Here is a 20,631-nt window from a genome sequence, read left to right as displayed (position 1 = left end):
AGAAATCAGACAACACCCCACTTATATTGGTTGAACTGGTGGCACAAAACGTAGGACCGACTCCAGCAGACTGTACCCATACTTCACTGGCCACACCACTAGCCCAACCACACAGGACCTGCACTCCACCAAACGGTATGTTGATTTCAGTTGCCATAGCACCAGCCGTACCACAGAAAAATCCCACTCCAGCAAAAAGTACAGCAAGTCCACCAACCGAAGACCTATCCCAACTGCAGAGACGGGCAAATCCTGCAGATTGGAACCCCATTCCAGTTATTTCCAGTTTAAAAGACAATGCTTTCATTGTTGTTAGGGACTACATGCATATATTCCCATCATGGGAAGATTATAGTCCCTAACAAATTGCGTGTAAGTGCTGATATTCGTGGTGATTATTCCCAGTTTAAAAGCCAAACACCATTTTCACATCTTCCTGTCCCACTTACGTGTAAGTGCTATTATTCGTGGTGATTATTTTCCTATTTTCTGCTGATTGAACACATTAATGATTCACATTACATTGTTGTAAGTAGGCAAGGGTCAATCTGGATAGTCATGACGAGCAAAGCTTGCTTGCACTTTTCAAGGAAGCATTACAATAGTATCAGTGTTACCTGAGGAAATCACACTTTGATGGCAAGTCTATAAACGAATTTCTGGTGAAGTCTCCTGTGCTAAATTTAGAAGACATTGAATGGAATAACCTTGTTATGCACTGGTCTCGTTCCGAGGATGAGGTACTGTCTATGATATTGCATGACAATTTGAACTTCTACTTTTCCGCATGTGCCTTACAGATCTTTTTTATAGGAAATCTGCTCGAAAAGGAATTCCGGTTTGAAAAGAACGACAGGATATCGCAAATATGTTGTCCGCTACTTTGCTCTTGTTAGTACCTGTTGTCCTGTATCACTGTACTTGCATACATACCTGGTTCATTATGTGACAACAGTATGCATGATAGCTTGCTTATCAATTGTTCGCTCCAAATTATCTGATCTATATGAATGGTTACATTAGTGTAGAATATATCCAATGCCAATGAAATTTTTTAGCGCTGCATTGTTCTTGTAAGTACCTGTTGTCCTTTATCAGTGTGCTTATATTGACAGGTAGTTCTTCATGTACCATCACTCTGCAGCTCATTTTCCTTTGCCCTCCATTTTCTACACATAAGATCTATATTTACTCCTACCATAAGGTTGGATAACACCGATGGTACTGAAGAAGTTTAGCTTTGCATTGATCTTGGCTGTACCTTTTGCCTGTATCGCTTTACTTACATTTATAGCTACTTGGTTATGTAGCATCACTCTTCATCTTATCTTAAATATTCTCCATTTTTTCTTATATTGTCACATCTATATTTACTGTTAACAAAATGTAGAATAAAGGCAATGCTTAGGAAGAAGATTTTGTGGTAAACTTCTTGAATTTCCCCCCCCCCCATCAGCATGGACAAGGGCTTTATAGAGCCTGCCTTCACCAATAATGTAAGTTTGTCCTTCTCAAGCCTTCAAACTTTGTTGTGTATATTTGGTTAGGCATGACTACAACAGCTGTTTACTTTTGGTGTTTGCATCAAATTGCATGTTTAAAGTTTATTATGTACTTCATAAACAAAAGTTTGTCCTTCTCAATTTAAGTTTTTAGTTGTACAATGAAGTTCCTTCTTCATACCATGTAAATTAAACTATACAGAGCAAGTGATCTTATTTTGCCAATCTGAAATGGGATAAATTCACAGCACACTAACCATTTATACTTACGAGTTCTTGATATGTAATCCAGTGGTGTCGTGAAGCTGCCAACTCCTTCACAATGTAATTTCCTGTCATGTCTTGACCTGAACAATACCATATTGTGTTAATGCTATTTTAAACTGTGTCACTTTATTCGTGAGTAAGAAATGTGATGAATTGTCAGCACTGATACTTATATGTGCAAAACCTATCATCTGTCTGCTTATTTATCTTTCAGAGTGAGGAGGATATAAGTGTCAAACAAGTGTAGTCTCATCAGCTTGCTCAGCTGCTTGCGCTGCAGCTCCCGAGCAGGGCTAAACTTTCTTGAACTCTATTGAAGTGTTGTTGGTTTTGTATATTAATGTGTCGGCGTGTTTAATTGCATTGGTGGCGATCTTTGATGCCCAGTGTATGTAATCTGTTGTCTGCTTGTGCTTTATTATCATAGTGGCGAACTTTGATGCCCAGTGGATGTAATATGCCGTAATTTCTTTATTATACAGTCTAGTTTTTTTCTAATTCATGATGCTGCAATTATTTTATTGTATATATATCCTGTCTTCGCAGTAAATCGGCCAAACCGTAAAATTATGGTACATAATCGGGCCGTCATGCAAATCACTATGTACGATCCGCATCATGGGCCCGTCATCTTGGTCCGTTAACACGACTAAATGTAAACTGGCCCACTAGTAGATTCGGGCCTTTAATAGGACGATGTAACACCCACGATGCGGCTATATCTCCCACGTGTCGGGGCATGACTTAGAGGCATAACCTCATGGTAGGCATGCCGCAAGAGGGGCAATCTTTACACATCCCATGTACTGAATAAGAAAGGGATAAAGAGTTGGCTTACAATCGCCACTTCACACAATACATAAATATAACATACATCATCCAGAATACAATCAAGGTCCGACTACGGAACCAAAATAAAGAAATACAACCCCAAATGCTAGATCCCCGATCGTCCCAACTAGGCTCCACTACTGATCAACCGAAAAAGACATAACACAACGAACAAGATCTTCATCGAGCTCCCACTTGAGCTGGGTTGCGTCACCTGCACTGGCATCATCAACACCTGCATCTATTTTGGAAGTATCTGTGAGTCACGGGGACTCAGCAATCTCACACCCTCGCGATCAAGACTATTTAAGCTTAAAGGTAGGAAAGGGTAGTGAGGTGGAGCTGCAGCAAGCACTAGCATATATGGTGGCTACCTTACGCAAAAGAGAGTGAGAACAGAAGCAAAGCACGGCCGAGAAGCTAATAAGTGATCCTGAAGCTACTTACGTTCAAGCATAACACGAGACTGTGTTCTCTTCCCGGACTCCGCCGAAAAGAGACCATCATGGCTACACACACGGTTTATTCATTTTAATTAAATTAAGTGTCAAGTTTTCTACAACCGGACATTAACAAATTCCCATCTGCCCATAACCGCGGGCACGGCTTTTGAAAGCTCAAAACCCTACAGGGGTGTCCCAACTTAGCCCATCACAATCTCTCACGGTCAACGAAGGATATTCCTTCTCCCAGGAAGAACCGATCAGACTCGGAATCCCGGTTACAAGACATTTCGACAATGGTAAAACAAGACCAGCAAAGCCGCCTGAATGTGCCGACAAATCCCGATAGGAGCTGAACATATCTCGTTCTCAGGGCACACCGGATGAGCAGTCCGTACAACTAAAACCAACCCTCAAGTTTCCCCGAGGTGGCGCTGCAAGGGGCTCTAGTTTGGCCCAACACTCAGAGGAGCACTGGCCCGGGGGGTTAAAATAAAGATGACCCTCGGGCTCCGTAAACCCAAGGGGAAAAGGCTTAGGTGAGGCAAATGTAAAACCAAGGTTGGGCCTTGCTGGAGGAGTTTTATTCAAAGCGAACTGCCAAGGGGTTCCCATAACACCCAACCGCGTAAGGAACGCAAAATCAAGGAACATAACACCGATATGACGGAAACTAGGGAGGCAAGAGTGGAACAAAACACTAGGCATAAGGCCGAGCCTTCCACCCTTTACCAAGTATATAGGTGCATTAAAGTAAATAAGATATAATAATGATATCCCAACAATATCCATGTTCTAACATGGAACAAACTTCATCTTCACCTGCAACTAGCAAGGCTATAAGAGGGGCTGAGCAAAGTGGTAACATAGCCAAACAATGATTTGCTAGGAAAGGTGGGTTAGAGGATTGGCATGGCAATATGGGAGGCATGATATAGCAAGTGGTAGGTATTGCGGCATAGCAATAGAGCGAACAACTAGCAAGCAAAGATAGAAGTGATTTCGAGGGTATGGTCATCTTGCCCGAGATCCCGCTAGGAAGAAGAACGAGTCCATGAAGAACACAATCGGACTTAGTCGAACGGATCCTCACAAACACGATGTTATCGGAACTAACCCGAAGAAGCAACACTGAAAAGAAGCAAACAACATGGTAAACGACCATCACATAATCATGGCATGATGCACAACCAAGTATGATGCATGTCCGGTTTAAAGAGGCATGGCATGGCAAAGTGCACAAACAAAACTACAAGTTAAGTGGAGCTCAATATGCAACGAGTTGCATATTGACGAAACACCACATGACTTATTTAGTTCTCTCTCGGTTATGTACTCAACAATATTAAATGTTGTTAAACATGGCAAGAGGAGAAACATGAGTAAAATACACAGCTAGGCATTTTAAATGAGGCTGGAAACATCAAACAACAATTATGGTAAATCCTCATGTGCATTTAGCAATTTAATGCAAACAACAATTTTAAACATTCTTGATGTTGTTACCATGATGCGAATAACATGTGCAAGTTTTATGAAATTTTTAATAAAAGTTGACAAGAGCATATTATGAAGCAATTGTCACCATGGTGGAAAGAAAGGGTGCCACGGCGATGAATCCGAAAATGATGCCACGCACCATATCGGTTCCGGTAACTCACGGAGATACCTGTGCAAAGGAAGTGTGACGGGAGCGTGTCATGCACGGATGGTGGGGTGATCTCGAATACCGACTTCCCACGGGTCGACGACGGTGCCAAGCGAGGGAAACAACTAACGTTAACGGGAGGATACAACATCCAAACATGCATCTGATGAGGACATCAATACAATTGTTACACCCACAGCCCCTGCTGCTATACATACTGGACCAATTACTAGAGCTCGTGCACGCCAATTAAATTACCAGGTACTTTCGTTTCTTGGTAATGATTCTAATGTTCATGAGAATATGATGCTGCCTAAATTGGATACATTTGTTTTGCTTACAAATGAAGGGCCTAGCTTGGAGAAGGATGAACATTGGAGCAAGAACAAGCATGGAGATGATGGCATGCGCAAGGGAAACAAGAACGGAGTGACAAGTGATGATTTCAGGACTTTGAAGCCACCATAATGGGTGCATGAAGCCTTGGACGAAATATACAAGATGCCACTTCATAAATTTCGTCCCGAGGCTATTTTAGGTGCTGCGTCACCTTATTATTGGGCCAGGCCCATGTAATTTCGAAATACATAAGTATAGGCTATTTTTAGAGTCCGTATGTGTGGGGAAATAAGAGATAGGGTTGATTTCGGAACCCTCCACCAAGGGCCACGAAATTCCCCCCTCTTCCTCCATATATACAGCCCTTAGGGCATCGTTTAGACTTTGGGTTTTGTTTAGATTAAAAGTTCGCCATAGCTACAACTTCGCGTACTTCGTTTGTGTTCAACGACCAGACAAAGGCGTCACAGAACCCCACCTTGATCAATAAAGCTTTCATCTTATATTCGCAATATCCAGATTGCAATCTTAGTTTCTTGCTTGTTCTTCGTTTGCTCGCAGGAAACAGACCCTCGTGGTCAGGTTGATCGTGCTCCGGCGTGGTCAATAACCTCTCGGAGTTGGTTTAGCGATTGCTAAGGCGCGACGTCCTCGCACGTTCGTAGTCGGATCGTCAAAGTCGACTTCCACCAAAGCGAAATCCACCATCTCATCGAAAGACGGGACACCTTTGCCTCTATCACCGCTAGTAACTATGATGAGGAGACTTTGGCTCTTATTACACGTGAAGAACATGGTGGAGATGATTCTGATCATGAGACGCAATACATGGCTCTTGAAGACGCTGACAGGTATGAATGTTTAGTTGCTCAACGTGTTTTGAGTGTGCAGGTCACACAAGCTGAGCAAAATCAGAGGCACAATTTGTTCCATACCAAGGGAGTTGTGAAGGAACGTTCTGTGCGCGTCATCATAGACGGAGGGAGCTGCAACAACTTGGCTAGCATGGAGATGGTGGAGAAGCTTTCTCTCACCACAAGACCACATCCACATCCTTACTACATCCAATGGTTCAACAACAGCGGCAAGGTTAAGGTAACACGTACTGTTCGTGTGCATTTTAGTATCTCTACATATGCTGATTATGTTGATTGTGATGTGGTACCTATGCAAGCATGTTCCTTATTACTTGGTAGACCATGGCAATTTGATAAAAAATCTGTACACCATGGTAGAAACAATCACTATACTCTTGTTCATAAGGATAAAAATATTACTTTGCTTCCTATGACCCCTGATTCCATTTTGAAAGATGATATTAATAGAGCTAATAAAGCACAACAGGAGAAGAATAAGAGTGAAAATCAGATTGTGGCAAAAGAATTTGAGCAACAAATGAAGCCTAATAATAAACCATCTAGTGTTGCTTCTGAAATTAAATTGAAAAGTGCATGTTTATTTGCCACCAAATCTGATATTGATGAGCTAGATTTCAGCAAATCTGTTTGCTATGCTTTTGTGTGCAAAGAGGCATTATTTTCATTCGAGGACGTGCCTTCCTCTTTGCCTCCTGCTGTCACTAACATTTTGCAGGAGTTCGCTGACGTTTTTCCACAAGACGTGCCACCGGGATTACCGCCTATTCGAGGGATTGAGCATCAGATTGACTTAATTCCCGGTGCTTCACTGCCAAACCGTGCACCATACCGTACCAATCCAGAGGAGACGAAGGAGATTATGCGTCAAGTACAAGAGCTTCTTGACAAAGGTTATATACGCAAATCCCTTAGTCCTTGTGCTGTTCCTATTATTCTAGTGCCGAAAAAGGATGGTACATCACGTATGTGTGTTGATTGTAGAGGCATTAATAATATTACTATTCGTTATCGTCATCCTATTCCTAGGCTAGATGATATGCTTGATGAATTGAGTGGCTCTACAATATTCTCCAAAGTTGATTTGCGTAGTGGCTACCATCAAATTCGTATGAAATTGGGAGATGAATGGAAAACAGCATTTAAAACTAAGTTTGGATTATATGAGTGGTTAGTCATGCCTTTTGGGTTAACTAATGCACCTAGTACTTTCATGAGATTAATGAACGAAGTTTTACGTGCTTTCATTGGACGATTTGTGGTAGTTTACTTTGATGACATTTTGATTTATAGCAGATCTTTGGAAGAACATTTGGAACATTTACGTGCTGTTTTTATTGCTCTACGTGATGCACGTTTGTTTGGTAACCTTGGGAAGTGCACCTTTTGCACCGACCGAGTATCTTTTCTTGGCTATGTTGTTACTCCACAGGGAATTGAAGTTGACAAAGCCAAGATTGAAGCTATTGAGAGTTGGCCGCAGCCCAAAACGGTCACACAAGTGAGGAGTTTTCTTGGCCTCGCTGGATTCTATAGGCGTTTTGTGAGAGATTTCAGCACCATTGCTGCACCTCTCAACGAGCTTACAAAGAAGGATGTGCCTTTTGTTTGGGGTACCGCACAGGAAGAAGCCTTCACGGTATTGAAAGATAAGTTGACACATGCTCCTTTACTCCAACTTCCTGATTTTAATAAGACTTTTGAGCTTGAATGTGATGCTAGTGGAATTGGATTAGGAGGTGTGTTATTACAAGATGGCAAACCTGTTGCATACTTTTCTGAAAAATTGAGTGGGCCTAGTCTGAATTATTCTACTTATGATAAAGAATGATATGCTCTTGTTAGGACTTTAGAAACATGGCAACATTATTTATGGCCCAAAGAGTTTGTTATACATTCTGATCATGAATCTTTGAAACATATTAAAAGTCAAGCTAAACTGAATCGTAGACATGCTAAATGGGTTGAATTCATTGAGACTTTCCCTTATGTCATTAAACACAAGAAGGGAAAAGAAAATGTTATTGCTGATGCATTGTCTCGTCGCTATACTATGCTTTCACAACTTGACTTCAAAATATTTGGTTTGGAGACCATCAAAGATCAATATGTGCATGATGCTGATTTTAAAGATGTAATGCAGAATTGTAAAGAAGGAAGAATGTGGAACAAGTTTGTCGTTAACGATGGATTTGTGTTTCGTGCTAACAAGCTATGCATTCCAGCTAGCTCCGTTCGTCTTTTGTTGTTGCAGGAGGCGCATGGAGGAGGATTAATGGGACACTTTGGCGTGAAGAAGACGGAGGACGTGCTTGCTACACATTTCTTTTGGCCAAAGATGAGACGGGATGTTGAGCGTTTTATTGCTCGCTGCACTACATGTCAAAAAGCTAAGTCACGACTCAATCCTCATGGTTTATATATGCCTTTGCCTGTACCTAGTGTTCCTTGGGAGGATATATCTATGGACTTTGTTTTAGGTTTACCTCGAACAAAGAAGGGGAGGGATAGCATATTTGTTGTCGTGGATAGATTCTCGAAAATGGCACACTTTATACCATGTCATAAAAGCGATGATGCTGTTAATGTTGCTGATTTGTTCTTTCGTGAAATTATTCGCTTGCATGGTGTGCCAAATACTATTGTTTCAGATCGTGATACTAAATTTCTTAGCCACTTTTGGAGATGTTTATGGGCTAAGTTGGGGACTAAACTGCTTTTTAGTACTACTTGTCACCCCCAAACTGATGGACAAACTGAAGTAGTCAATATGACGAGACCTCGAACATACGCCATTGGACACAAGGTGAATTCACTCCTCTGAGGACATCAATACAATTGTTACACCCACAGCCCCTGCTGCTATACATACTGGACCAATTACTAGAGCTCGTGCACGCCAACTAAATTACCAGGTACTTTTGTTTCTTGGTAATGATTCTAATGTTCATGAGAATATGATGCTGCCTAAATTGGATACATTTGTTTTGCTTACAAATGAAGGGCCTAGCTTGGAGAAGGATGAACATTGGAGCAAGAACAAGCATGGAGATGATGGCATGCGCAAGGGGAACAAGAACGGAGTTACAAGTGATGATTTCAGGACTTTGAAGCCACCATAATGGGTGCATGAAGCCTTGGACGAAATATACAAGATGCCACTTCATAAATTTCGTCCCGAGGCTATTTTAGGTGCTGCGTCACCTTATTATTGGGCCAGGCCCATGTAATTTCGAAATACATAAGTATAGGCTATTTTTAGAGTCCGTATGTGTGGGGAAACAAGAGATAGGGTTGATTTCGGACCCCTCCACCAAGGGCCACGAAATTCCCCCCCTCTTCCTCCATATATACACCCCTTAGGGCATCGTTTAGACTTTGGGTTTTGTTTAGATTAAAAGTTCGCCATAGCTGCAACTTCGCGTACTTCGTTTGTGTTCAACGACCAGACAAAGGCGTCACAGAACCCCACCTTGATCAATAAAGCTTTCATCTTATATTCGCAATATCCAGATTGCAATCTTAGTTTCTTGCTTGTTCTTCGTTTGCTCGCAGGAAACAGACCTTCGTGGTCAGGTTGATCGTGCTCCGGCGTGGTCAATAACCTCTCGGAGTTGGTTTAGCGATTGCTAAGGCGCGACGTCCTCGCACGTTCGTAGTCGGATCGTCAAAGTCGACTTCCACCAAAGCGAAATCCACCATCTCATCGAAAGACGGGACACCTTTGCCTCTATCAAGTGGTATCAGATTTCCAGGTTGCTCGGTGAGATTTTACAGTTTTTTGTAGTTTAGATCGAGTCTGTAGGATCATATTCTTGTGTGTTTCTATTGCTGCTAACCATGCCAGGATCACAAGCCGACGAGATTGACTGGGAGAATTTATCGAACAAGGAGCTTCATGATAAGTTTCAGCAAATGATGACTGAACAGGTGCAAGATGTGCTGAACAATTTTGAAGAGGCCATGGAGAAGATCACTGGCTTTGAGAAGACGTTCGAAACAAAGCTCGATAACAAGTTTAATGAATTGCTCGCGCGTCTTCCACCACCACCACCCGCTGCAGCTAACGCACCTCTCCAACAACAACAACGTCTGCCTCCACGTCGCGAAGCAGACCTCCGCCGAGCAAGCCGTGTTCCTCTTGCGTTTGGCCAAACTGTTGGTGCTGCTGTTGATACTTCTGTGGCTCCTGCTGCTGATGCGGAGGAGGATGATTATGTGGGAGACTATGAGGATGAGGTTGATCAAAATCAACACTACGTGCAGCCACCTGTACCACCACCACCAGGTCGACCTCAGGTATATATTCGTAATGGTAGGCCTGCACCACCACCTCAGGTACGCGATGATGTCCATATTCCTAAACTGAAATTGAATATTCCACCATTTGAGGGTAGATATGTTCCTGATATATATCTTACTTGGGAGTTAGAAACTGAACAACGATTTACATGTTTACAATATCCTGAGGAGAGACGAGTTGCTGCTGCTGTTTGTGCTTTCACTAGTTTTGCATGTGTATGGTGGTCTGAACATTGTAGATTATATCCTATTCCAACTACTTGGGCTGCTTTGAAAACTGCTATGCGTACGCGTTGGGTTCCACCATATTATCAACGTGAATTGCTTCAAAAATTGCAGCGTTTAAGACAAGGGAAAAATTCTGTAGAAGAATATTATCAGGAATTACAAACTGGCATGATTAGATGTGGTATTGTTGAGGAGAATGAAGCTATGCTTGCACGTTTTCTGGGTGGATTAAATAGAGAGATTCAGACTATTCTAGACTATAAGGAGTATACTAATATCACTCGTTTATTCCATCTTGCTTGTAAAGCTGAACGTGAAGTGCAGGATCGACAAGCATTGGGGCGAACTAACTTTTCTGCAGGCCGACCTTCATCATGGACACCACGTGCATCTTCTACTTCAACTGCACCAGCACCTCCATCCGGTGCCACCTCCAGCCGTGATACAAGAAAACAGGCACAACCACCATTATCTGCCAAGAGCGCACCTGCGGGGCCTGCACAGCGTTCTTCTTCTTCCATGGCATCAACAGGGCACACAAGTGATATTATTTGTCGTCGTTGTAAGGGAGGAGGTCATTATGCGAGAGAATGCAAATCTCCGCGTGTGATGATTGCTACCGCGGATGGTGGCTATGAGTCCGCTAGTGACTATGATGAGGAGACTTTGGCTCTTATTACACGTGAAGAACATGGTGGAGATGATTCTGATCATGAGACGCAATACATGGCTCCTGAAGACGCTGACAGGTATGAATGTTTAGTTGCTCAACGTGTTTTGAGTGTGCAGGTCACACAAGCTGAGCAAAATCAGAGGCACAATTTGTTCCATACCAAGGGAGTTGTGAAGGAACGTTCTGTGCGCGTCATAATAGACGGAGGGAGCTGCAACAACTTGGCTAGCATGGAGATGGTGGAGAAGCTTTCTCTCACCACAAGACCACATCCACATCCTTACTACATCCAATGGTTCAACAACAGCGTCAAGGTTAAGGTAACACGTACTGTTCGTGTGCATTTTAGTATCTCTACATATGCTGATTATGTTGATTGTGATGTGGTACCTATGCAAGCATGTTCCTTATTACTTGGTAGACCATGGCAATTTGATAAAAATTCTGTACACCATGGTAGAAACAATCACTATACTCTTGTTCATAAGGATAAAAATATTACTTTGCTTCCTATGACTCCTGATTCCATTTTGAAAGATGATATTAATAGAGCTAATAAAGCAAAACAGGAGACGAATAAGAGTGAAAATCAGATTGTGGCAAAAGAATTTGAGCAACAAATGAAGCCTAACAATAAACCATCTAGTGTTGCTTCTGAAATTAAATTGAAAAGTGCATGTTTATTTGCCACCAAATCTGATATTGATGAGCTAGATTTCGGCAAATCTGTTTGCTATGCTTTTGTGTGCAAAGAGGCATTATTTTCATTCGACGACGTGCCTTCCTCTTTGCCTCCTGCTGTCACTAACATTTTGCAGGAGTTCGCTGACGTCTTTCCACAAGACGTGCCACCGGGATTACCGCCTATTCGAGGGATTGAGCATCAGATTGACTTAATTCCCGGTGCTTCACTGCCAAACCGTGCACCATACCGTACCAATCCAGAGGAGACGAAGGAGATTATGCGCCAAGTACAAGAGCTTCTCGACAAAGGTTATATACGCGAATCCCTTAGTCCTTGTGCTGTTCCTATTATTCTAGTGCCGAAAAAGGATGGTACATCACGTATGTGTGTTGATTGTAGAGGCATTAATAATATTACTATTCGTTATCGTCATCCTATTCCTAGGCTAGATGATATGCTTGATGAATTGAGTGGTGCTACAATATTCTCCAAAGTTGATTTGCGTAGTGGCTACCACCAAATTCGTATGAAATTGGGAGATGAATGGAAAACAGCATTTAAAACTAAGTTTGGATTATATGAGTGGTTAGTCATGCCTTTTGGGTTAACTAATGCACCTAGTACTTTCATGAGATTAATGAACGAAGTTTTACGTGATTTCATTGGACGATTTGTGGTAGTTTACTTTGATGACATACTGATTTATAGCAGATCTTTGGAAGAACATTTGGAACATTTACGTGCTGTTTTTATTGCTCTACGTGATGCACGTTTGTTTGGTAACCTTGGGAAGTGCACCTTTTGCACCGACCGAGTATCTTTTCTTGGCTATGTTGTTACTCCACAGGGAATTGAAGTTGACAAAGCCAAGATTGAAGCTATTGAGAGTTGGCCGCAGCCCAAAACGGTCACACAAGTGAGGAGTTTTCTTGGCCTCGCTGGATTCTATAGGCGTTTTGTGAGAGATTTCAGCACCATTGCTGCACCTCTCAACGAGCTTACAAAGAAGGATGTGCCTTTTGTTTGGGGTACCGCACAGGAAGAAGCCTTCACGGTATTGAAAGATAAGTTGACACATGCTCCTTTACTCCAACTTCCTGATTTTAATAAGACTTTTGAGCTTGAATGTGATGCTAGTGGAATTGGATTAGGAGGTGTGTTATTACAAGATGGCAAACCTGTTGCATACTTTTCTCCATGCTTGTTCTTGCTCCAATGTTCATCCTTCTCCAAGCTAGGCCCTTCATTTGTAAGCAAAACAAATGTATCCAATTTAGGCAGCATCATATTCTCATGAACATTAGAATCATTACCAAGAAACGAAAGTACCTGGTAATTTAGTTGGCGTGCACGAGCTCTAGTAATTGGTCCAGTATGTATAGCAGCAGGGGCTGTGGGTGTAACAATTGTATTGATGTCCTCATCATCCTCCCCTTCTTGAAATGAAGTCGTCCTCGACGGAAGTTCATCTTCGTCACCCAAATAAGGCTTCAAATCTGCAATGTTAAAAGTGGGACTAACCCCAAAATCCGAAGATGGAAGAGGCAACAAATCAATAGGTGCACGAGGTAGGAAACCATACACAACTTCAAAAGGGCACATCTTAGTAGTAGAATGCAATGAACGATTATAAGCAAATTCAATATGAGGCAAGCATTCCTCCCACATTTTCTTATTATTCTTCAAAACAGCCCTAAGCATAGTAGACAACGTTCTATTGACTACTTCAGTTTGTCCATCAGTTTGGGGGTGACAAGTAGTACTAAAAAGCAGTTTAGTCCCCAACTTAGCCCATAAACATCTCCAAAAGTGGCTAAGAAATTTAGTATCACGATCTGAAACAATAGTATTTGGCACACCATGCAAGCGAATAATTTCACGAAAGAACAAATCAGCAACATTAACAGCATCATCGCTTTTATGACATGGTATAAAGTGTGCCATTTTCGAGAATCTATCCACGACAAGAAATATGCTATCCGTCCCCTTCTTTGTTCGAGGTAAACCTAAAACAAAGTCCATAGATATATCCTCCCAAGGAACACTAGGTACAGGCAAAGGCATATATAAACCATGAGGATTGAGTCGTGACTTAGCTTTTTGACATGTAGTGCATCGAGCAATAAAATGCTCAACATCCCGTCTCATCTTTGGCCAAAAGAAATGTGTAGCAAGTACGTCCTCCGTCTTCTTCACGCCAAAGTGTCCCATTAATCCTCCTCCATGCGCCTCCTGCAACAACAAAAGACGAACGGAGCTAGCTGGAATGCATAGCTTGTTAGCACGAAACACAAATCCATCGTTAACGACAAACTTGTTCCACATTCTTCCTTCTTTACAATTCTGCATTACATCTTTAAAATCAGCATCATGCACATATTGATCTTTGATGGTCTCCAAACCAAATATTTTGAAGTCAAGTTGTGAAAGCATAGTATAGCGACGAGACAATGCATCAGCAATAACATTTTCTTTTCCCTTCTTGTGTTTAATGACATAAGGGAAAGTCTCAATGAATTCAACCCATTTAGCATGTCTACGATTCAGTTTAGCTTGACTTTTAATATGTTTCAAAGATTCATGATCAGAATGTATAACAAACTCTTTGGGCCATAAATAATGTTGCCATGTTTCTAAAGTCCTAACAAGAGCATATCATTCTTTATCATAAGTAGAATAATTCAGACTAGGCCCACTCAATTTTTCAGAAAAGTATGCAACAGGTTTGCCATCTTGTAATAACACACCTCCTAATCCAATTCCACTAGCATCACATTCAAGCTCAAAAGTCTTATTAAAATCAGGAAGTTGGAGTAAAGGAGCATGTGTCAACTTATCTTTCAATACCGTGAAGGCTTCTTCCTGTGCGGTACCCCAAACAAAAGGCACATCCTTCTTTGTAAGCTCGTTGAGAGGTGCAGCAATGGTGCTGAAATCTCTCACAAAACGCCTATAGAATCCAGCGAGGCCAAGAAAACTCCTCACTTGTGTGACCGTTTTGGGCTGCGGCCAACTCTCAATAGCTTCAATCTTGGCTTTGTCAACTTCAATTCCCTGTGGAGTAACAACATAGCCAAGAAAAGATACTCGGTCGGTGCAAAAGGTGCACTTCCCAAGGTTACCAAACAAACGTGCATCAAGTAGAGCAATAAAAACAGCACGTAAATGTTCCAAATGTTCTTCCAAAGATCTGCTATAAATCAATATGTCATCAAAGTAAACTACCACAAATCGTCCAATGAAAGCACGTAAAACTTCGTTCATTAATCTCATGAAAGTACTAGGTGCATTAGTTAACCCAAAAGGCATGACTAACCACTCATATAATCCAAACTTAGTTTTAAATGCTGTTTTCCATTCATCTCCCAATTTCATACGAATTTGATGGTAGCCACTACGCGAATCAACTTTGGAGAATATTGTAGAGCCACTCAATTCATCAAGCATATCATCTAGCCTAGGAATAGGATGACGATAACGAATAGTAATATTATTAATGCCTCTACAATCAACACACATACGTGATGTACCATCCTTTTTCGGCACTAGAATAATAGGAACAGCACAAGGACTAAGGGATTCGCGTATATAACCTTTGTCGAGAAGCTCTTGTACTTGACGCATAATCTCCTTCGTCTCCTCTGGATTGGTACGGTATGGTGCACGGTTTGGCAGTGAAGCACCGGGAATTAAGTCAATCTGATGCTCAATCCCTCGAATAGGCGGTAATCCCGGTGGCACGTTGATAGAGGCAAAGGTGTCCCGTCTTTCGATGAGATGGTGGATTTCGCTTTGGTGGAAGTCGACTTTGACGATCCGACTACGAACGTGCGAGGACGTCGCGCCTTAGCAATCGCTAAACCAACTCCGAGAGGTTATTGACCACGCCGGAGCACGATCAACCTGACCACGAGGGTCTGTTTCCTGCGAGCAAACGAAGAACAAGCAAGAAACTAAGATTGCAATCTGGATATTGCGAATATAAGATGAAAGCTTTATTGATCAAGGTGGGGTTCTGTGACGCCTTTGTCTGGTCGTTGAACACAAACGAAGTACGCGAAGTTGCAGCTATGGCGAACTTTTAATCTAAACAAAACCCAAAGTCTAAACGATGCCCTAAGGGTTGTATATATGGAGGAAGAGGGGGGAATTTCGTGGCCCTTGGTGGAGGGGTCCGAAATCAACCCTATCTCTTGTTTCCCCACACATACGAACTCTAAAAATAGCCTATACTTATGTATTTCGAAATTACATGGGCCTGGCCCAATAATAAGGTGACGCAGCACCTAAAATAGCCTCGGGACGAAATTTATGAAGTGGCATCTTGTATATTTCGTCCAAGGCTTCATGCACCCATTATGGTGGCTTCAAAGTCCTGAAATCATCACTTGTAACTCCGTTCTTGTTCCCCTTGCGCATGCCATCATCTCCATGCTTGTTCTTGCTCCAATGTTCATCCTTCTCCAAGCTAGGCCCTTCATTTGTAAGCAAAACAAATGTATCCAATTTAGGCAGCATCATATTCTCATGAACATTAGAATCATTACCAAGAAACGAAAGTACCTGGTAATTTAGTTGGCGTGCACGAGCTCTAGTAATTGGTCCAGTATGTATAGCAGCAGGGGCTGTGGGTGTAACAATTGTATTGATGTCCTCATCACTATGCTTAGGGCTGTTTTGAACAATAATAAGAAAATGTGGGAGGAATGCTTGCCTCATATTGAATTTGCTTATAATCGTTCATTGCATTCTACTACTAAGATGTGCCCTTTTGAAGTTGTGTATGGTTTCCTACCTCGTGCACCTATTGATTTGTTGCCTCTTCCATCTTCGGAGAAGGTTAATTTTGATGCTAAACAACGTGCTGAATTGATTTTAAAAATGCATGAGTTAACTAAGGAAAACATTGAGCGCATGAATGCTAAATATAAACTTGCTGGAGATAAGGGTAGAAAACATGTTGTGTTTGCACCTGGAGATCTTGTTTGGTTACATTTGCGTAAGGATAGATTTCCTGATTTGCGCAAATCAAAGTTAATGCCACGTGCTGATGGTCCCTTTAAGGTGTTAGAGAAAATAAATGATAATGCATATAAACTTGAGCTGCCTGCAGATTTTGGGGTTAGTTCCACTTTTAACATTGCAGATTTGAAGCCTTATTTGGGTGAGGAAGATGAACTTTCGTCGAGGACGACTTCATTTCAAGAAGGGGAGGATGATGAGGACATCAATACAATTGTTACACCCACAGCCCCTGCTGCTATACATACTGGACCAATTACTAGAGCTCGTGCACGCCAATTAAATTACCAGGTACTTTCGTTTCTTGGTAATGATTCTAATGTTCATGAGAATATGATGCTGCCTAAATTGGATACATTTGTTTTGCTTACAAATGAAGGGCCTAGCTTGGAGAAGGATGAACATTGGAGCAAGAACAAGCATGGAGATGATGGCATGCGCAAGGGAAACAAGAACGGAGTGACAAGTGATGATTTCAGGACTTTGAAGCCACCATAATGGGTGCATGAAGCCTTGGACGAAATATACAAGATGCCACTTCATAAATTTCGTCCCGAGGCTATTTTAGGTGCTGCGTCACCTTATTATTGGGCCAGGCCCATGTAATTTCGAAATACATAAGTATAGGCTATTTTTAGAGTCCGTATGTGTGGGGAAATAAGAGATAGGGTTGATTTCGGAACCCTCCACCAAGGGCCACGAAATTCCCCCCTCTTCCTCCATATATACAGCCCTTAGGGCATCGTTTAGACTTTGGGTTTTGTTTAGATTAAAAGTTCGCCATAGCTACAACTTCGCGTACTTCGTTTGTGTTCAACGACCAGACAAAGGCGTCACAGAACCCCACCTTGATCAATAAAGCTTTCATCTTATATTCGCAATATCCAGATTGCAATCTTAGTTTCTTGCTTGTTCTTCGTTTGCTCGCAGGAAACAGACCCTCGTGGTCAGGTTGATCGTGCTCCGGCGTGGTCAATAACCTCTCGGAGTTGGTTTAGCGATTGCTAAGGCGCGACGTCCTCGCACGTTCGTAGTCGGATCGTCAAAGTCGACTTCCACCAAAGCGAAATCCACCATCTCATCGAAAGACGGGACACCTTTGCCTCTATCAGCATCTCAAACAACACATGCATTCGTTCACGTGCGGTAGTCTCGGGGTTATACCTTCGAAGTGTGCAATCGGGACAGTTCTCGTTCGGTGCAAAGTAGAGGAAGTAGACGTTCTCGGGACGTTCGTATTGGAAGTAGTTGTTCTCGTTTCGTAGTTGTACACACTCCATAGGTGTTCGGGGTCGCAATGAGGAACTTGCCGTCCGCGGGGTCTTCGAGGGTCGACGGTAGTGATACTCGGTCGTTTCGAAGAGGTACTTCACGACATGCACGCGATGGTAGTTATACATGGTCATCGTGGGAAGTAAAGGTACACACGAAGGTAGTCGAACTTGGCGGTTCCGTTACACGGGTCTTCGGCGACAATAGTGGTACGCGTTTCGTAGTCGTTCGGGTCATCGTTAGAGGAACTTGACGAAACCCAAGGCGATGGTAGTTGTACATGGTCCACGAGTCGTCGATCATTCGGGGTCCGACTTGCGGGTCTTGCCGACATGAACGGGTACTTGGCATTTTCGTGTAGCCGAACTTGATGGGCACCGACATCGTGGTACTTGGCGTCCATGGGTACTTGACAAAGACGAAAGGGAACGCAATAGTTGTAGTGGTACATGGCGTCCAGTGGCTTCGCGGGTCATCCTGTACTTTGGCGTTCGGTGCGGTGGTCGTCCGTGTGCCGTAAGTTGTTGTACTTGCCGATCTTGGTGAATCCAAGGATATCGGCGGCGGCCATGGTACTCCCTGATGGCACCGAGGTGGTCTAGAAGCAGCAGCAAGGGCATCGGGGAGGTGATGGCCGTGGCAGGACTGCTCGAGGTAGCAGCAGGCTGGTGAGGAGTTGGACGCCGATGGCCGGATGCGCAGTGACGTGGTGGAGCAAGGCAGGGGCTCCGGTCCGCTGCTGTTGTTGACACCGGCAGCGCAGGTGAGGTAGGGAGACGGCGTGACGCTCTTGGGGTCCCCTGCCCGCGAGCATAGGGGTGCGCGGGGCTGGTCCTCGAGCAGAACGCCGGAGAGGAGGAAGGGCGTGAGGGAGATGGCTGCAGATCAACGGAACTTGGCGCCTCGATGAAGAGCAGCAGCAGCAAGCGGCTCCAAGAGAGGGACTTGCTCGGCAAGTTCATGGAGGCAGGGTTGGCTAGAGGTTCGAGCTCAGTGTCCATGGCAGGGCGACGAGGAGGCCGGAGGAGGAGGGCCATGAAGGAGGCACAGGAGTCCTGCCAACGAGGAGAAGCAGAGGCTGCAAGGCGACGGAGGTCGCCGACAGAGGGACCGGGCGCGGGGGGTGCGTGGCCATGGGGATCGGGCTCCCTCTTCTGTGCATGGTGACGGCCTAAGGGAGGAGACGAGGGAAAGTGGGGGATCGAGGACGATCCCGATCGGGACAAGTGGCTGGCGGCGGAGTGGGGAACGCGAGGGAGAGATCGAGAGGGGGTCGGGGCTAGGGTTAGGAGGGAGTGGCCTAGAGGTTGGATGGGCCGACCTGGGTTCTGGGCCATTTCGGTGGGACTGGAAAAAGACCGGGAGGCCTGCTCGGGTGACCAAAAGAAAAAAAGAAGGGGGTTTTCTTTTCCATAAATCAGAAAAGAAAGAGGAAAAGAGAAGAGGAGTCAAGGGATTTATATGGAGGACCAAACAACCTAAATTGCCGGAGATGGCATGCGAGTACTTTCACATATTATCAAAGCTCCACAACTAGGTCGGGGTAAAAGGAGAAAGATCAAGGATTTAAATATTTGGGAACAGAAGGATTTGAAATGCAAGTTTGTTTTGGGTTGATTCCAAATAAATGGAATACTTTGTTATAGCTCCCTAGATATTGGGAGGGTAAGTTATAAAGAGAATTCACCATGTGCATTCCCTCGATTTAAAAGGATCAGAGATCCACATGATTTATTTTTTGAGTTGTAGAAAAAAAAGAGATGAAGCCTGATGACATGATGCAATGCAAACGATGCTATGATGAAATGCAGCAAGGAAATAAAACACAGCTGACACGGAAAACATGGAGGGCATCTGGACCGTCGGTCTTGGGGCGTCACAACTCTCCACCACTACAAGAGGATCTCGTCCCGAGATCTAGGATGGCACCGGAGGGAAATGGAAGAGGAAGAGAAGAGGTAACACTAAGTTGCTTCTTGTATAAACGAGTGAAACCAAAGAACCTTGAGAGGTTAAACAATTTCGAGAAAATAATACAACAAAGATGAACGAAGTTGAAAACACTCCGTTAGAAAAGAGGAGCAAAGAACATTGCGAAAACCCTTGAGGTTAAGTGTCACGATAGATATTGAAATCACTCCGGTTAAAACAAGATAGAGAAAGAATAAGAATGATATAATTTGGGCAGCACTCCGACTGTAAATGGAAGGAATTGAACATGATCTTGACAAAACAAGATGATGGGTCGAAGAGAGCAACATCACAATGCCTCTGGAAAGAAGAATAGAAGATATATCATTGGAATCGTAGAATGGAGAAGAAAAAGGCAACTTCTGCCATCATTGAATTTGAAAGGAACATCCTTACGAAGAAGGCTTGAACGGAGTTGTTGAAAGAAAAATTAACCACGAAAATAATAAGCTGCTTGTGGGCTTATAAAAACATCTCAAACTTGAGGTGATATTCTGCCACAAACGGAAACAAGATTTGATTGCGAGCTAGAAAAGATAGAAAGCTTCTTCCACTGAGGTGATTGGGATAAAA

This window comes from Triticum aestivum, chromosome 7A, assembly GCF_018294505.1.
Source record: "Triticum aestivum cultivar Chinese Spring chromosome 7A, IWGSC CS RefSeq v2.1, whole genome shotgun sequence".
Classification (NCBI taxonomy): domain Eukaryota; kingdom Viridiplantae; phylum Streptophyta; class Magnoliopsida; order Poales; family Poaceae; genus Triticum; species Triticum aestivum.
Note: the sequence above shows the minus strand (reverse complement) of the source record.